Raw genomic sequence first — 18308 nt, 5'->3', positions numbered from 1 at the left:
CTATAAATGATATTCAACAATTACCTTAAACCAGGAATTGCACACCATTATAAACATGGCCTGTCAATATGTTGTTTGGGCAGAATAGCATTTGTTAAGCATTTGTGTGCACTCTGCAGTTCTTCCTACACTCTATTGTTTTTGCCTGGCTGCTTTATCCACATACTTTATTTACTTGACCTCTAAAGTTATTGGATATTGAGACCACTGCAAATACTTGATTAAATATGTCAGATTATATTATCTGGACATTCTTATTTTTTTAAAAAATGTTATCACACACAAACACAATCTAGAGTTTAGCAAAACTGTAGTCAGCCTGGAGTAAAATTTGAAGTGAGCTTGAGAGATTATTTAACCCATCCATAGCCTCAGGGAAAACAGTGCTTCATTCATAATAGGAGTCTGCCTTCTGGACCATATATTACACCTTGCACAGAATCCAGGAGGAATAAATAAAATGAAGTGGCACCCAAAGGCTGTCAGTATCTAGTTACAACTTCTCAGCTTTCTAGAGGTCTGATCCTGTACCAGATATCCAAGGGCACGTGCAGAAAGCAGCAGCTTCACATGGCCCTGGAGCTACCCATCTTTCTAACTAGTGATCCATACTCAGCCTTTTCCACGAAGCTCAACTGAATGGCAATGGGCTGTATTTTGAGAGTGTGAAGATTTTCTCAAGGGTTTAGGTCCTCTGATACGTTTCCTTTGAAGTACTCTCAGGAGAAAATGTTCTGAAACAGAGTGAGGCATCCCTGCAGCTCTGGCCAGTGAACCCACATTTATCTTATTCCAGGTGAATCCATCTTAGTATAACCTGTCAACTGAGTACATACAGAGAGGTGAGGAAAAAAGGAGGTTCTACACAGGATAATAATCTGATTAATATTCTCTGATCATAACATGTGGATCTTTGCCTCTTCTAAGATCTGACTACTGAGATGCAGGAAGCTACATCTCAATTCCTGTTCCCTCGGTCCTGACTCTACAAGAGTCAATTTCCATTCCCTTCAGCAAGTTAGAGTCAAAGAACAAGGAGAGTCACAGAGGCTGGAATAAAGCAATACCCTAGAAAAAAACTTCATCAGAGCAACGATAGTTTCAGAGTACTGTGGAAGCCTCCTCCACTAAGGGCAGGGCAAACAGATTTCCAGCCCTACATGTCCTCTTCTCGGGAACTGCTAAGAGCTTTTCAGCTTCTGTGGAGTAAAAACCATTGAATAAATTGAGAACTTTAGAATGCTAAAGGAACTTAAAAATTGTCTATCCCAATCTCCTTATTTTATGGAGCAGATAGCAGAACTCCAGGGAAGAACTGTTACTTACCCAAGGTTACAGAACTAGTCAGTTGCTCTTTCTAAGGCTCTACACTGCTTCACTTTGCCAATTTCACTGTACACGTATTATATGCCAGGTATGATTAAGGGTTGTGAGACACATGAGCGTAAGACAAGTTCTTGCTTTTGAAGAACTTTAAGAGAAGTAGGAAAAAACGATCATTTCAGGAGGCAAAACATTTAAATTTAGGGCTATAGTTTCCCTTCTGAAAAGATTAAGAACAGATTATATTCTTAATCTTTTGATTACAAAGAGACAAAGAACATTCAAACAGCTGAACTCTTATTGTATTGCCCACCAAATACAATAGCAAGAAATACATATAAACTGTCTATTACTGATGGTTCTCTTCAATAGTGTTAACAAATCTGGATCCCTGGATTCATGTGATTCCCTAAAGCCCACAGCCAAGTGTCTTCAAGGACAATGGGGTGACTGCTGCAATCAGGGAATTAGGCAGGAGAGAGAGCACTCTGGCCCTTGTGGCAGCACTGAGTGTTCTTGGTGGTGGTGTGTTCAATTACAGTTAATTTTTGCCTTAATTGGAAATACAGAACAAGGATTCCAGTGTATATATAGAAACATATAAAGAAGAACAAAACTGTTAGGATTTCACACCAAAACCATTTACACAGGAATTTACTAGACATTAATTGTTCACTCTTTCAGTACAGAGACAGGACCTACGTTTTTGAAAATGCTCCCAAAATAGATAATGTGTTCATACCGTTTGCTTCCCATATCCTCTTTTGAGATTTTCACGTTTCCTAAAATAAGATAGCAATGCACATAAGGAGCTATCAGAACATAAACAGTACATCGAGCTCCCGGTAGCCATCAAGGTGATAGCTGAGCTGGGTCCTAAAAAGAGAAAGACTGTACCATGAAGAACAGTGGGAAGGCATATCCGCAAGAGAAAAGAATATGGGGACACACACACACACACACACAGCTATACCAAAGAATGGCATGTGAGGAGCTATATGCCAACATCCTCTTTAAAAAGGGGGAAGCTGTCCAGGCACGGTGGCTCACGCCTGTAATCCCAGCACTTTGGGAGGCCGAGGCGGGTGGATCACCTGAGGTCAGGAGTTTGAGACCAGCCTGGCCAACATGGTGAAACCCTGTCTCTACCAAAAATATAAAAATTAGCCGGGCGGGGTGGCAGGCGCCCGTAATCCCAGCTACTCGGGAGGCTGAGGCAGGATAATCGCTTGAACCTGGGAGGCGGAGGTTGCAGTGAGCCGAGATCGCACCATTGCACTCCAGCCTGGGGGACAAGAGCGAGACTTCGTCTCAAAAAACAACAACAACAACAACAACAACAACAACAAATTGATATTGCTTTGAAAGAAGTAACTGGTAAATATGCATAAATAGTTTAAATTCCAGACCTGTATACTTCATTATTGTCTATCCGGTGTCTAGCCCAGCACTTGGCACATGACCCTTCAATATATATTTAGGTGTTGAACTAATGAATATATGCTATAAATGATATTCAACAATTACCTTAAACCAGGAATTGCACACCATTATAAACATGGCCTGTCAATATGTTGTTTGGGCAGAATAGCATTTGTTAAGCATTTGTGTGCACTCTGCAGTTCTTCCTACACTCTATTGTTTTGCCTGGCTGCTTTATCCACATACTTTATTTACTTGACCTCTAAAGTTATTGGATATTGAGACCACTGCAAATACTTGATTAAATATGTCAGATTATATTATCTGGACATTCTTATTTTTTTAAAAAATGTTATCACACACAAACACAATCTAGAGTTTAGCAAAACTGTAGTCAGCCTGGAGTAAAATTTGAAGTGAGCTTGAGAGATTATTTAACCCATCCATAGCCTCAGGGAAAACAGTGCTTCATTCATAATAGGAGTCTGCCTTCTGGACCATATATTACACCTTGCACAGAATCCAGGAGGAATAAATAAAATGAAGTGGCACCCAAAGGCTGTCAGTATCTAGTTACAACTTCTCAGCTTTCTAGAGGTCTGATCCTGTACCAGATATCCAAGGGCACGTGCAGAAAGCAGCAGCTTCACATGGCCCTGGAGCTACCCATCTTTCTAACTAGTGATCCATACTCAGCCTTTTCCACGAAGCTCAACTGAATGGCAATGGGCTGTATTTTGAGAGTGTGAAGATTTTCTCAAGGGTTTAGGTCCTCTGATACGTTTCCTTTGAAGTACTCTCAGGAGAAAATGTTCTGAAACAGAGTGAGGCATCCCTGCAGCTCTGGCCAGTGAACCCACATTTATCTTATTCCAGGTGAATCCATCTTAGTATAACCTGTCAACTGAGTACATACAGAGAGGTGAGGAAAAAAGGAGGTTCTACACAGGATAATAATCTGATTAATATTCTCTGATCATAACATGTGGATCTTTGCCTCTTCTAAGATCTGACTACTGAGATGCAGGAAGCTACATCTCAATTCCTGTTCCCTCGGTCCTGACTCTACAAGAGTCAATTTCCATTCCCTTCAGCAAGTTAGAGTCAAAGAACAAGGAGAGTCACAGAGGCTGGAATAAAGCAATACCCTAGAAAAAAACTTCATCAGAGCAACGATAGTTTCAGAGTACTGTGGAAGCCTCCTCCACTAAGGGCAGGGCAAACAGATTTCCAGCCCTACATGTCCTCTTCTCGGGAACTGCTAAGAGCTTTTCAGCTTCTGTGGAGTAAAACCATTGAATAAATTGAGAACTTTAGAATGCTAAAGGAACTTAAAATTGTCTATCCCAATCTCCTTATTTTATGGAGCAGATAGCAGAACTCCAGGGAAGAACTGTTACTTACCCAAGGTTACAGAACTAGTCAGTTGCTCTTTCTAAGGCTCTACACTGCTTCACTTTGCCAATTTCACTGTACACGTATTATATGCCAGGTATGATTAAGGGTTGTGAGACACATGAGCGTAAGACAAGTTCTTGCTTTTGAAGAACTTTAAGAGAAGTAGGAAAAAACGATCATTTCAGGAGGCAAAACATTTAAATTTAGGGCTATAGTTTCCCTTCTGAAAAGATTAAGAACAGATTATATTCTTAATCTTTTGATTACAAAGAGACAAAGAACATTCAAACAGCTGAACTCTTATTGTATTGCCCACCAAATACAATAGCAAGAAATACATATAAACTGTCTATTACTGATGGTTCTCTTCAATAGTGTTAACAAATCTGGATCCCTGGATTCATGTGATTCCCTAAAGCCCACAGCCAAGTGTCTTCAAGGACAATGGGGTGACTGCTGCAATCAGGGAATTAGGCAGGAGAGAGAGCACTCTGGCCCTTGTGGCAGCACTGAGTGTTCTTGGTGGTGGTGTGTTCAATTACAGTTAATTTTGCCTTAATTGGAAATACAGAACAAGGATTCCAGTGTATATATAGAAACATATAAAGAAGAACAAAACTGTTAGGATTTCACACCAAAACCATTTACACAGGAATTTACTAGACATTAATTGTTCACTCTTTCAGTACAGAGACAGGACCTACGTTTTGAAAATGCTCCCAAAATAGATAATGTGTTCATACCGTTTGCTTCCCATATCCTCTTTTGAGATTTTCACGTTTCCTAAAATAAGATAGCAATGCACATAAGGAGCTATCAGAACATAAACAGTACATCGAGCTCCCGGTAGCCATCAAGGTGATAGCTGAGCTGGGTCCTAAAAGAGAAAGACTGTACCATGAAGAACAGTGGGAAGGCATATCCGCAAGAGAAAAGAATATGGGGACACACACACACACACACACAGCTATACCAAAGAATGGCATGTGAGGAGCTATATGCCAACATCCTCTTTAAAAAGGGGGAAGCTGTCCAGGCACGGTGGCTCACGCCTGTAATCCCAGCACTTTGGGAGGCCGAGGTGGGTGGATAATGAGGTCCGGAGATCGAGACCATCCTGGCTAACACAGAGAAACCCCATCTCTACTAAAAATACAAAAAATTAGCTGGGATCTACTAAAAATACAAAAAATTAGCTGGGCATGGTTGCGGGCGCCTGTAGTCCCAGCTACTCGGGAGGCTGAAGCAGGAGAATGGCGTAAACCCAGGAGGCGGAGCTTGCAGTGAGCCGAGATTGCGCCACTGCACTCCAGCCTGGGCAACAGAGCCAGACTCCATCTAAAAAAAAAAAAAAAAAAAAAAAAAGCAGGGGGGAAGCTGAGACCAAAAGTAACCAGGGCAGGTCCAAGAGTAGTAGCTAGTTAGTAGCAAAGCAAATGGAGCGCCCCAGTCTTCTGACTCCCATGCCTGTTGTGACTCTTCTTAGCATCTCTGCCCCTGACCTGACATCTCTAGAAGGCCACAACAAACAGGGGAGACAGGATGTACCTACAACATTCTTTTGTTTTTTCCAATACTCCACTAGTGTCTAAAATATCCTTGCTGTAGCAAGCTAGCTTGTTTTTTTGGCAAGCTTGATTAGAGCAGGAGAAAGTGCTGAATATCCAATATGCAAATTAAGTTAAAGGCTACCCAGGGATGAAGGAGCCCTACAGGAATGCTTTATTGACTGCTGCAAATTTACCCAAATAACTATTTTTTAAAAAAAACAACACCAAATAAATTGAGTTCCAACCTCCTTTGTTCTTCCCCTTAGGAGTCACATGTTTTTCACCTCTAATTTCATATCATTGTTGAAGTGGTGCATTGTGCATTATTTATAAATGGAATATCAAATGAAGGTGGCTACACTAAGAAACTAGAATTAGATTAATCACAAAATGTATGGATAATAGCCATTTGCTCTTTAAGTGCTTCGTTTTAGTGGGTGTAAACAGGGAGTAGAATTTAATTTTCTTGGCTAGTATTAGCAGAAAATATATAAAATATTCTATGTTCTTTCTATAGTTATTCCAGGAGTATTTGTGCAATTATAGCCTTTTTGTCCCCAAGAAAATCTAAAATAGTGAGGGCTACTTAGAGGTATACTGACATTAGGGAGATTGTATTTTTAAAGAACAAGAAATTAGGTGGCTCAGAACAATTCTATGTTGGTATTGTTGTACTACTTTGACTGGGTAAGATGACAAACCTCTTAATAAGTACCAAACTTATTAAGCCCCCTTGCATGGTGTCTAAAAGTGTTGGAGCCATTCCATAAAAATTTAAAATTTTAATCCAATTAGGCTCCTATTAACTCTAGAGGTGGTTAGAATTATGGCTTTATGGGTCTCCTCCCTGCTTCCTTCCTCAAAATGAGGGGTTACGACTTTCTTTTGCATAAAGTTTCTTTGTTTATTTTTTGAAAAAGGAATACCTCCTATGAACGAGGAGCTGGAACACCCCTTAGCTTAGATTCTAGCGAGAAGAGAGACAATAAACATAAGTAAAATGAGAAAATCATAAATTTTTTTGAACAAAGGGTTAAAGTATAATAGGGTAAATGGTTTTACACATGGAAGGGTGGCTGTTGGGACTGTAGTTTTATTTACTTATTTTTAATTTTTTTAATTATACTTTAAGTTCTAGGGTACATGTGCATAACGTGCAGGTTTGTTACATATGTATACTTGTGCCATGTTGGTGTGCTGCACCAATCAACTCGTCAGCACCCATCAATTCATCATTTATATCAGGTATAACTCCCAAGTTGAAAGAAGACCAGTACCTTCAGCAGAGGACCAGCTTCTTACCACTTTCCTGTGTCGACTTCAGGAAACTGACACATTGACCACAGCTCCTTTTGGTCCCCATGTGTCCCTCACCCTTTGGTAGGCCTGGGCAAGCTCCCCAGAATGAGGGAGCATCAAGAAAATGGGCAGCATAGCTGTTGTAAACCCAAGCTCTGGAATCAAGCAAACTTGCGTTTGATTTTTGACTTGATCCTCACAGGCAATAAGAGCTAGCATAAGGAGCTTGAGACACTCCTCAGTGATATCTTCGATAACATAGTGATAATATTGCCTACCTCCCAGGCTCCTTGAGAGGAGGAAATGATACTTATAAAGTTTTGGACACACGGCAATTGTTCAACTCTAAGAAGATTTTCTTACAAAACAGGAGAAAACAAGATAGCTCAGGCTTTTGGAGTGTTTTTATGTGCCATGGGCTGTGTCGAGTGCCTTACTGTATTATTAGCAAAGAGATCCTTCTTCCATCTATTCAGTAGCAGAACCAGGATGAAATCCAGGCACCCTGGCTCCTGAATGTGAGTGTTTAATCACAAAGCTTTGAAATGGGCCCTCCCTGGAGCAGTGTGACCTGGCATAATGACCCAGGAACATTCTGTGCCTCCATTTGCCCATTAAAAAAATGAGAACATAAGGAAAGTAAGCCTGCCACCAAGGTCCTGAGTGTCTGGTATGCTTTCAGACTGCCGTGGGCATTAGGCAGCTGACAGACACATTCCATACCTCTCTTTAGGGTCCGTTGCCAGCCTGGCAGATATTTGTGGGTTTCTGATCAGCACCTTAAAGAAAACAAACAAAAATAACAACAGAGATAAACCTGCAGTCACTGTCTTTATTGGAGCAATTTCTAATTCAAACAGTAAGTGCTTGTGACTAAATGAAAATGCAATGGTAGTTAATAACTGTTATTCTCCTCTAATTTGAAAATAATATGAAATCAGTTTAGTAAGACTGGAGTGAACAAGTATAAGGTGAATAAACTCGTACAAATCTCTACCACAGTCAAAATGACAGCCTCAGAAACTCATTTACAACTCTAGACTATATCTTCTGAGCTTTCAGAATAAGGTGGGAGTTCAAGTTGACGGTCTTATGGTCCATTTAAGATATATCTTGAATCAGTCCTTTTTTTTTTTTTTTTTGCAGGGACATCAATAACCCTTCAGTCTAAACCAAGGATCAGCAAGCTATCTCTAAAAAGTTGGATAGTACATATTTTAATCTCTGTGGGCCATAGAGTCTCTACAGCAACTACTCTACTCTGCTGTGTAGAGCAACAATAGCCATAAATAATACAGAAATGAATGGACATGACTGCATCCCAACAGAGTTCTATTTACAAAAATGGTTGATAGGCTGAGTTTGGCCCATGATTGTAATTTGCCAGCCCATGGTCTCAACCACCGTGACCTTTCAACATTTTCTGTTACTGTTCTTACTCCTTCACTATGAACACTTTCTAAGGTTCTAAAAGGATATCTTTGCTTAAAACGCTTCAGTGCATTCTTATTGTACTTAAGTTAGAAGCTAAACTTCTTGGCATGACATCCAAGGTCCACATATTGGGAGCCACCTGTCAATCCAGTGTTTTCTCACATTATGCTCACTTCAGCTCACTTTATTTCAGTGTTTTTCAGCTTTTCAATTCAGGGCCTTTGCACATGCCGTTTCCTTCCCTTCAAAGTCCTCCTTCTCACTTTCTACTTCCCAATCCTCCAATTCAAATTAGATCGCTTCTCATACCTCCCATCGTATTCTATACTCTCCCTTCAGAGCACTTAACTAATTCATAATTAAATACTTATGTGTGCAAGTATTTACTTAATAACTGTCTTCTGTACTAGACTTAGTGCCTTAAGAGCAGGAGTCAGTCATGTTTAGTTATCACATACTTCTGACAAACAGTAGGTGCTCAACAGCTGCATGTTAATTGCACAAACAAGTTGTTTAGTTCTAAGTGTTCAAATGCTTTTATGAAATTCAGTCATCTTCCTTCCTTGGGAGAACAAAAAAATGTCTGGGACCAGGATGATTTCTTTTCTATGTTACAAATGGAGAAATAGGCCCAGCAATGACTATACAAGTCACCAGGAGGAGTCTGATTAAAAGTCCAAGCATGTTTTCCCAGCTTAGTAGTTTCCTGAGACACTTAGAAGTCCCACGGGTTCATGTTTGAGAAATGGCCATGTAATTTCAACCTTGCCCTGCTGATGTCTTTGGAAACCTTCCAGTCAATTTTCCAAGGCTGATACCTTTTGTGCTGGAATGATGCTTATTCTGGGAGCCCCTCTGATGCCATTATCACCTTCATTTCGGGTATTGACCCAGCACAAGAATTGTGCATTTACTATGTGCTAATTTTAAAAAGTTTACAGAGCTGGGCTCCTCTACAGATTTTCAAGAAGACATTTATGGTTCTAAGCACCTTCTCTGGAATCATTAGGCAACAAATTTGCTTGGAAATTTCTTTCATTGTGTCTCGGTGGAGATGAAATATAGTCACTTGCTGGGGAGAAAACAACAATAAAAAGAGAGAAAAATCTTTCTAAGTGCTCCCTAAAAACAAGGATATCTGATATGCAGCCTGTGTGCTGATACAATTATGAGACTTCTAGCTCAGAGCTGTAACAGATGGGTGTTTTCTCTCTGTCTTTGGTGATAAGGTGAATGGCTTCCCCCAGGGATGTGTGGGGAGAACTGCTGAGTTGGCCTTGTTGGTGCCAAGCAGCTGGCTGCTGACAGGATTATAGGCAGAGATTGGCACTGTGGGGAGGGTGGGTTGACAATATGGAGATGGAAGTCTAGAAAGCAAAAATAGCCCCTCTTTCTTATCCATCTGTAAAGCTGGAACTTTAAGCAACCCATTCTGAATAGTGAATGGGGCTGCCAAGAGAGGCTAAAGATGGGCACCCATTCACTCATTCCTTTATTCATGCAACAACCAGATTGAGTACTTGGTATGTGGCAGCTATTATGCTGGCTCCTGAGGAATGCATTCATAGCAGAAATGAATTGTTTTTACCCTCAGGAGGCTCCCAGCTTGGTGAAGGAGATGAATACTGAAAAAAAAAAAAAAAAAAAAAAAACTTGATAAAGTGTTATTGTGAACAGAAAAGGCCTCATAGTGATAAGAATTCAAGATAAAAATTTGAAAAGTCAATGGATATTTCCTGTGAGGATGTAAGGACTGGAACGGGGAAAAAGTATGATTTAGATAGAGAATGAAGCATGAACAAAGAAACAGGACCTCTCTAGTTCCCTCTCTCTCTCTCCACCCTCCATTGGTCCCTTGCTAATGTCATGCCCACCTGCTTGCAGTTTCCTTATGAAGCATCATCATTTTTTGTTTCTGCTCTTTTCCCCTCGTGTAATTTCTACCTGATTTCCTGTCCTTCTCCCTTGAGTGCTCCTGAAACAGTAGAGAGCTTTTTAGACCATGCTGGACAATTTGAACCTTATTTGAAGGCCCTGAGGAAATATCAAGGATGAATAAGCAGAATAGTTATGGTCATATTTGCATTTAAGAAACTTTGGTTTTTTAAGGGAATGAGCTAGAATGTGAGACTGGAGCACATTTGGAGACAGATACAATTGTTCACCCAGAGGTATTGAAGACCTGAACTAGAACAGCAGTAGTTGTCAGAGACGAGCCTGAGTGTGAAAAATGTTACAGAGATAAATGCAAACCCAGTACCTGATTGGTTACAAGAGAATTTTTTGTCCTTTGATTCGCTGGGTAAATAATAGTAACAACACTGTATAGCTGATAAAAAGTGAAGAAGCAGAGCTTGGGGAAAGATTATTGATTTATCATGCATTGGTGATATTGGTTTGGGATTCAATGTTAGAAGTACACATTTGACATCCAAATGGAAATGTTAGGAGGTGATGTCACATAGAGATTTGGAACTCAAGAGACAGAAGTCATGGCTTTTATCAGTTAGGATGAGCTAGGTTATGATGTAATAAAAATAAAAATCTCAGCAGCTTAAAATAACCAAGGTTAATTTCTTCCTTACTCTACCGTCTACTGTAGGTCAGCAAGAGTGTTTTGCTCACTGTAGCCACTCAGAGACTCAAGCTGACAGAGTAGTCACCATTGAAAGTCATTGGCTCTTGGACCAGAGGGAAAAGAGAGATCTGGAAGGTCTTGTCTTGGTGATTAAATGTTTGACCAGAAAGTGACACATGACATCTCTGCAAAGAACTAGTCAAAGGCCACGCCTAGTTTCAGGGAGCCAGGACTGCATTCCTCCTGGAAGGAAGGAGAGCTGGAAATATTTGGCAAATAGCAGTAATGACTATCACAGGACCAGAAATAAAGACCTAGGTATGATCAGCATGTAGGTGGCAGAAAGGCTGTGGCAGTGGATAATCCCATAAAGCTACATAGTGATTAAAAAGAAGGAAGCTAAATCAGAGTCCTGGAAAAGGGTCTATATTTAAGGTACTTAGTGGGGGGAGGGGAGGAATAAAGTCACAGAGAGAGGATGAGAAGAAATAGTCAAAAAAGCATCAGGAAAACCAGAGTGGCATCACAAAAGATTATGAGAACATTTCAGTAAGGGAGCATTTCAATAGTTACTGACTGAATCTTTCTTTTAAGTAGTAGCTAAGCTGTCCTGATACGATGATAGATAGATATCTTTGTCTTTTTTTAAAAAATTGGTGTATCATAGTCATTAATTCCTAGAGTTGACAGGGTCCTCAAAGGTCATCCAGCTTACCTACCCACCAAATATGAGAACCCTCACAATAACAGGTTATAAATCTCTATCTTATATTAACCTGGAATCTTTGTCTTTGTACTTGTATCCACGGTTCTTCCTTCTACAATCACAGTTAAAGGGAGGTTTCTAGTTTTCTTTCCAGTCAACCTTATAATATTGAATAGCAGATAGGGTTGATGACGGATTTCTAAGACATAATTAATCTGCGTAAAAAGCAACTATTTTTTTTTAGAGAGATGGGGTCTCACTCTGTTGCCCATGATGGTCTCCAACTCCTAGGCTCAAGTGATCCTCCCACCTCAGCCTCTGAAAGTGCTGGGATTACAGGCATGAAGCACCATGCCCAGCTAGGCTTGTCAGTATTTAGGTCTGATTTCCAGATGGAAGCTCGGTTATCCAAACTACATTTCCTCTTTTGATTTAAGCAGAAAAGACAGGAGGTGAGGCAGGAAGGATAAGATGAAATGATATAGTATAATTTTTTTTAAAAAGTTAAAGATTGGCTGGGCATGGTAGCTCATGCCTACAATCCCAGCACTTTGGGAGGCTCAGGTGAAAGGATCATTTAAGTCCAGGAGTTTGAGACCAGCCTGGGCAACACAGTGTGACCCCATTTCTAAAAAAAAAAAAATTAAACATTATTAGCATAGAATAATGTATACACTATTTGGCTTCTAATTGTGTGAGCAGACAAATCACTTAACCTATCTGAGCAGAAATTTTTCCATCAGTGAAATGAATGCCTGTTCTGTATTCCTCACCTGACTGGTTGTTATCAGTCAGGTTATCAGAAAAGATGGAAGTAACAGCTATCAATAAAATTCATATCTTTAATACAAAAAGTGGAAGAGATAAAATAGAAAAGATGACAACACAAGATTCAGGTTGCGCCAGTCATGGGCAGACATCAGCTACTCAGACCAAGAAACAAGCTGAGCTTGGAGGCCAGTAGTTGATTTAAGGAAACCCCCTCCTGTATTTATTGCCATAGTAAAATTGTATAACAGTAACAACAACAATAATAACCTCAAAACCCCTGGGTGCACAATGACAAACATTTATTTTAACACATGAAGGTATGGGTCTGATGGATGTTCTTGTGTTATGAACCAGGTTTGGCTAATTTTGATTTGCCTTAGTCATATGTATATAGTCAACTGGCATGTCAGTTGTGGGCTGGCTGGTCTAGGATGGCCTGATGTAGAGAACCCTCCTCCATGTGGTCTCTGATGCTCCACAAGCAGGCTAGCCTGGAGATGTTCACAGCTGTCCAGGAGAAGCCCTCTTGAAGCTTAGCATCAGAATTGACACACCCATCACTTCTGCTGCCTTGTACTGTCCAAAACAAATCACGAGACCAAGCCCATGTTTAAGGGGTATAAAATTGGCCTTAATTTTCATGGCATACATTTTGTAATCAGTCTATCACTATCTTTTCTATGGTAGCCTGTAAGCAAGTTGAGAAAGTTGTTCATATTCATAAGGAATGCTACAGAAATGGAAAGACCTCTCCTCCTGCCACCAAGGGAAAAGGCAAGAGCCATGGAGAACAATGAAATGAGGGGCCACTTCCAGGGAGCAGAAGTGAGGTCTAATCAAGGAACTCTCCCCATGTCTAGAGTGAAAGGCCTAGAAACATTTACTCGGGAGGATATCAGAGTTACTCTGAACCAATTCCTGGCTGTTTACTTTCTGTTATTTCCCTTTTTTGAGTGGAAGTGTTTGTTGTAGTCATTTTATTCCTATTCTCCATTGTATCTTTTGTGTTTTGGGGACATAACCTGTCTTTATACTCACAGGCTGTGGATTATAAGCAGCTGCATCCAGACATGATGTCAATCACCAGATATTGGTGGAGGTCCTGAAAGGGACTGAAACTTGAGAGAAATACTTGTGGCTAGAAGAAAGACTATGGTAGACTACAAAACTGGCTGCAAGTCATCGTTCCTCCCTGAACCTTGTATCCATTTCAATCAATAGGTGGAGCCTATTTTCCCATACCTTGAGTCTTGGCTGGTCTTTGACTTGCTGTAGTCAATAGAATGCAAAAATGTGATGGTGTGCCATTTCTGAGGCTAGACCTCAAGAGGCCTTGACAAATAAATTCCTTTATCTCTAGGGACTCCTGCCTAACCCATGAGAACAAGCTGGACTGGAATGCTGGATGATGAGAGACACATGGCCCAGCCACTCATCACACTAACTGACAGCCAGACATGTGAGAAGCTAGTCCAGAGCTTCCCCACCAGGTGACCACAGATATATAAGCAAGCCCAGCTGAGCAAAGACTAGAGCAGATCAACAGGACCATCCAGCTGACATGTAGACCGATGAGAAATAATAAGTGCTTAATTTTTAAGCTGGTAAGTTGTGCATGTGTGTGTTACTTGGCAATATCTAACTGATACAACTTCAGTTTATTCTCCAGCATTTGGGAGACATTTCCAGAACACCATGCCTTGCAGATGAAGAAAACGCAAAAAAAGATAAAAGAAAGTTCTCATCCTGTCAGCTCTGTTGTCACCATAAGTGCTAGCACATTGTAGCTGTCTCTTTTGAAATAGCCCTAAGCTTGTGTCGTCCTTCAAACCACTGTTTTGCACTGCTCTTTCTTCCTCTTTCTCTTTATCTCTAAACCTCTGACAATCCTTCTCCCATCAGTATCTAGGGATATATCTAAGAGAGTGAGAAAGCAAACAGAAAACCAGTGGATTTGAATTTCAAAATAGTAAAATATTGTCGTTCTGCTAGTTTCCCTTCTCTTGATAGAGAGAGAAGGAGAGAGTAAGTAATGACTATCTGGAGAATTCTCAGGAACGGGAAGTCCAGAAACACCATGCAAATGGCCTCTAGTGTAAGGAAACATGGGTTGTTTTTCTTTTTCTGTTTTGTTTTGTACTTGCTTCTACTGGGAAAGCCAAGAATGAATCTAAAAAGACTCTGAAGCAATAGGCAGCATTAAATGTGCCTATCTTCAATGCTAACAAGTTAGGCATTTGGAGTATGGAGATTTGGGTATGGGGAGAACACAGTGATAATGTCTAACTATAAGAAGTTAATAAATTGAAAGAGAGGCAGGGCTGCATAAAGGAAAAGGCATGATTTGTGGTCTGGGATCAGAGTTGCTAGCTTTGACTCTTCTTATACAACATGGCCTCTCTTTACCTAATTCGTTGTACAATCTTGGCCTGGTTACTTACCCTCAGAGTCTCTATGAGAAAATAGATATACTTGGTAAAGCTAAGAAAGAGTAATGTTGTGTTCATCAGATGAATCAATGTATGTGCCAGAAAAAAACAGGGGGCTTCATTTTGCTTAATTATTTTAGAAAGCAAGTCTCTGGGGGTCAATGATTTATATTATCTAGACAGTTTCAAAGGAATGCTTCATTTCATTTGAGTCAAAATAAATGTAGACACCCTTGAGAAAAAAAAACGGACATGATTTGTGTCCTATTTTAATCAATGAGCTTGTGCTCAAGATCTGTGCTAGGGACACTACCATGACATAGAAGAGTAAGGTGTTCCTGTTCTTAGAGAAACAATTTGTAAAACACCCAAGCTAAGAAATTGCTAAGTGTATGTTCGTTGGTACAAATCACACGTGCTGCAGATATTTAAAGGAGGAAGAAACTAGAATCCAGCAGATCAGTCTTTACCCAATTAATAACACATTCAAAAGGTAAAATGTAACAATTAAAATTCGCATTTAAAAATACCAGCCATACAAAGAAATAGGAAAATGTGATTCATAATGAGGAGAGGATGTAATCAATAGAAACAGAAAGAAATTATATGGGTGATAAAATCAATAGACAAAGGCATTAAAAGTTATAACTATTACCTATGTGTAATATAGGTTACATATTAACCTATATTAGGGAGGTTATAGGAATTGGGCCTAGAGCTGGGTCTTAAAAGATGAAGGAGGGGGGCACACCGGGTCCCACTAAGACAAGAAGAGACTATGTGCTAGACATGGCGCTCAGTGATTTACACGTATACAGTGCCTCCTTTAGTACTCAGAAGAACTGGAAGAATATGTATTATTACCCTTGTTATAGTTTCACAGAGGTTAAGATGTTTACCAAAGTCACATGGTAAATGCTGATGGTAGGAAAACAAATGTCTTTGACTCTAGGGCTCATATTCTTCTTACTGAGCCCTGCTGCCTTCCCAGGGACAAGAAGGAACATGCTGTGTTGCCTGACAGTGAAGTGAACCACCAAGAAATACAAAGAATGTGTGTTGAGCAGTCCAGAGTTAATGCTGAATAGGTAAGGTGACGCCCTCATAGTCTGGATGGTCTGAAAAGAGTTGAAGCACCTAAGAATGATTTCGTGGGAGATAAAACCATTGGTGTTTTTTTCTCAACCTGTCACTACAGAGAGATACAGTCAAGCCCCATTTTCCTAGGGGAAGACTCGTTTTTCCACTCTAGGTGGAGAAAAATTGTTAAAACGTCTTGATTATCAGAATTTGGCCCCCAGTTTTTCTCATCATAACACAGCCCAGTATGTGTGTTCTGAAATATCCATGGGCCTGCCTGTTGACTGATGCAGACACAATGAGGATCTTATGGAAGAGAGAGAGATGACTGGAAGAGGTTGAGTAGGGAATATGTCTGTACCAGTTTTCCTAATACTTCATCATTGGAAGAGCCAGGGGTGTAGAAAATGGAATTAAAAGCCCCAAGTCAGAAAACAATGGCTCCCTTATTTTCTGTCAGGGAGTCAGACTGGTAGAGTGCCAATAGGTTTCATCATGCTTAGAATTTGATTATCCAGCACCCTGTCATTCTCAATCCATTATCCTGATTTCTTCTTTATAGCACTTATCACTTTACAACATTTTATTTTATATGAATTTGTTTATCTATTATATAGACGCCCCACTGAAATATAAGTCTGATAATGGCAGGGACTTTATTTGTCTTATTTACTGTTAGATTTCCAGTACCTGAAAATACTGCCTGGTACCAATGAGGTACCAATAAATATTTGTTAGGTAAATAAAGCTGATCATTGTATTAATCATTCCATTTACATTTATGGACTGATCATGGTAGTTGGACCCTGAGAAATAAAACAGAGCTCATAACCTGGCGCTTCCAATGATAAAGAAGTGTTGGAAAAGCTGGAACAGACAGATTTCTTACTCAACCTCCTCTGGTCATATCTCTGTCTCGCATAAAGATAATCCTTCTGGAATTATCATCAAACAGGGACTCCTCAGGACTAAAGACAAAAGGCCACAGATCTGAGGAGCTACCATACAGACACATACTCAGATATAATCTGAAAAGTGCAATGCCGAGGTGTATGTAGAAAATCGTGGGACTACAGAGAATGGTTCCTAACCAGAGGAATCACCTAACCCCAACTTTAAAGAATAAGTAGGCTCTGGGTTAGGTTAGAAATCAGTTGACCTATGTGCATTTTCCCCCTTCTTTGAGGAATTCAGGGCACAGAGACAAGTGAGTTAGGGACCAGAGGTATGAGGAAGCCAAAAGTATGTATTTAGATAACAGAAATCCAGAAAGATTTTTTAAAAGGCACATGATGGGCCACCAAACGTAAGTGCCAGAAGCAAATATTAAATACAAGGTAAAAGTCCAGATATCCAGATTGATGGGCACAAGAACAACATAGAGTGGTGAAGGTAAGAACAAAAGAGACAAAGAGGCCAGGCACGGTGGCTCACGCCTGTAATCCCAGCACTTTGGGAGGCCGAGGCAGGCAGATCATGAGGTCAGGAGATCAAGATCATCCTGGCTAACACGGTGAAACCCTGTCTCAACTAAAATACAAAAAAATTTAGCCGGGCATGGTGGCAGGCGCCTGTAGTCCCAGCTACTTGGGAGGCTGAGGCAGGAGAATGGCGTGAACCCAGGAGGCAGAGCTTGCAGTGAGTCGAGATCTTACCACTGCACTCCAACCTGGGCAACAGAGTGAGATTCCATTTCAAAAAAAAAAAAAAAAGAGGCAAAGATATTGAATAGTTTTGCAGAACAGGCACTAATGTTAAGGATTGCTTTGACAGGTAGACTGGAAATTGAGGCTGGTCCAACCAAGAGGAGAAGGCTCAGAAAAGACTCAGCCTACCTATGGCTATACTTACATATTGTCCTGGGACCCTCATCAGGAGAGCTGCATTCTGGATCTTTTCCCACCTCAATACAGTTTGCTTCTTTCATCCAATATGGATATAGAAAGTAATGTGAGGAAAGATGGGAGAAAAGAGAAACCAGAAATAGAGAGGATTAAGTATGTAAAAGATATGAAGGAGAGAGGAAAAACAATTTTTATAAAGGTATAAGGGGAAGAAAGTTAAAAAATAAAACAAGAAACAAAGGAACTTTCCAGCCCTTATTAGGTTTGAGTGCTAGTGGTTATTTAAGTAGTCCCTTTGGATGGGTAGACACGTTGAACATTTCACTTCTGCTTTGTTTATATTTATAAACCATAAAGTCAAGCTCAGATTTCTGCTAGAAAAGCACTTTTAGAAGGTAGCGAGATCTTATCTTTCATTTTCTATAGATCAGTTTCACAGCCTCTTGAAGTATTTATAGTTTTAATACATAACCA

The sequence above is a fragment of the Rhinopithecus bieti genome, unplaced genomic scaffold, assembly GCF_001698545.2.
Source record: "Rhinopithecus bieti isolate Rb0 unplaced genomic scaffold, ASM169854v2 scaffold_15813, whole genome shotgun sequence".
NCBI lineage: Eukaryota > Metazoa > Chordata > Mammalia > Primates > Cercopithecidae > Rhinopithecus > Rhinopithecus bieti.
This window is presented reverse-complemented; position numbering follows the sequence as displayed.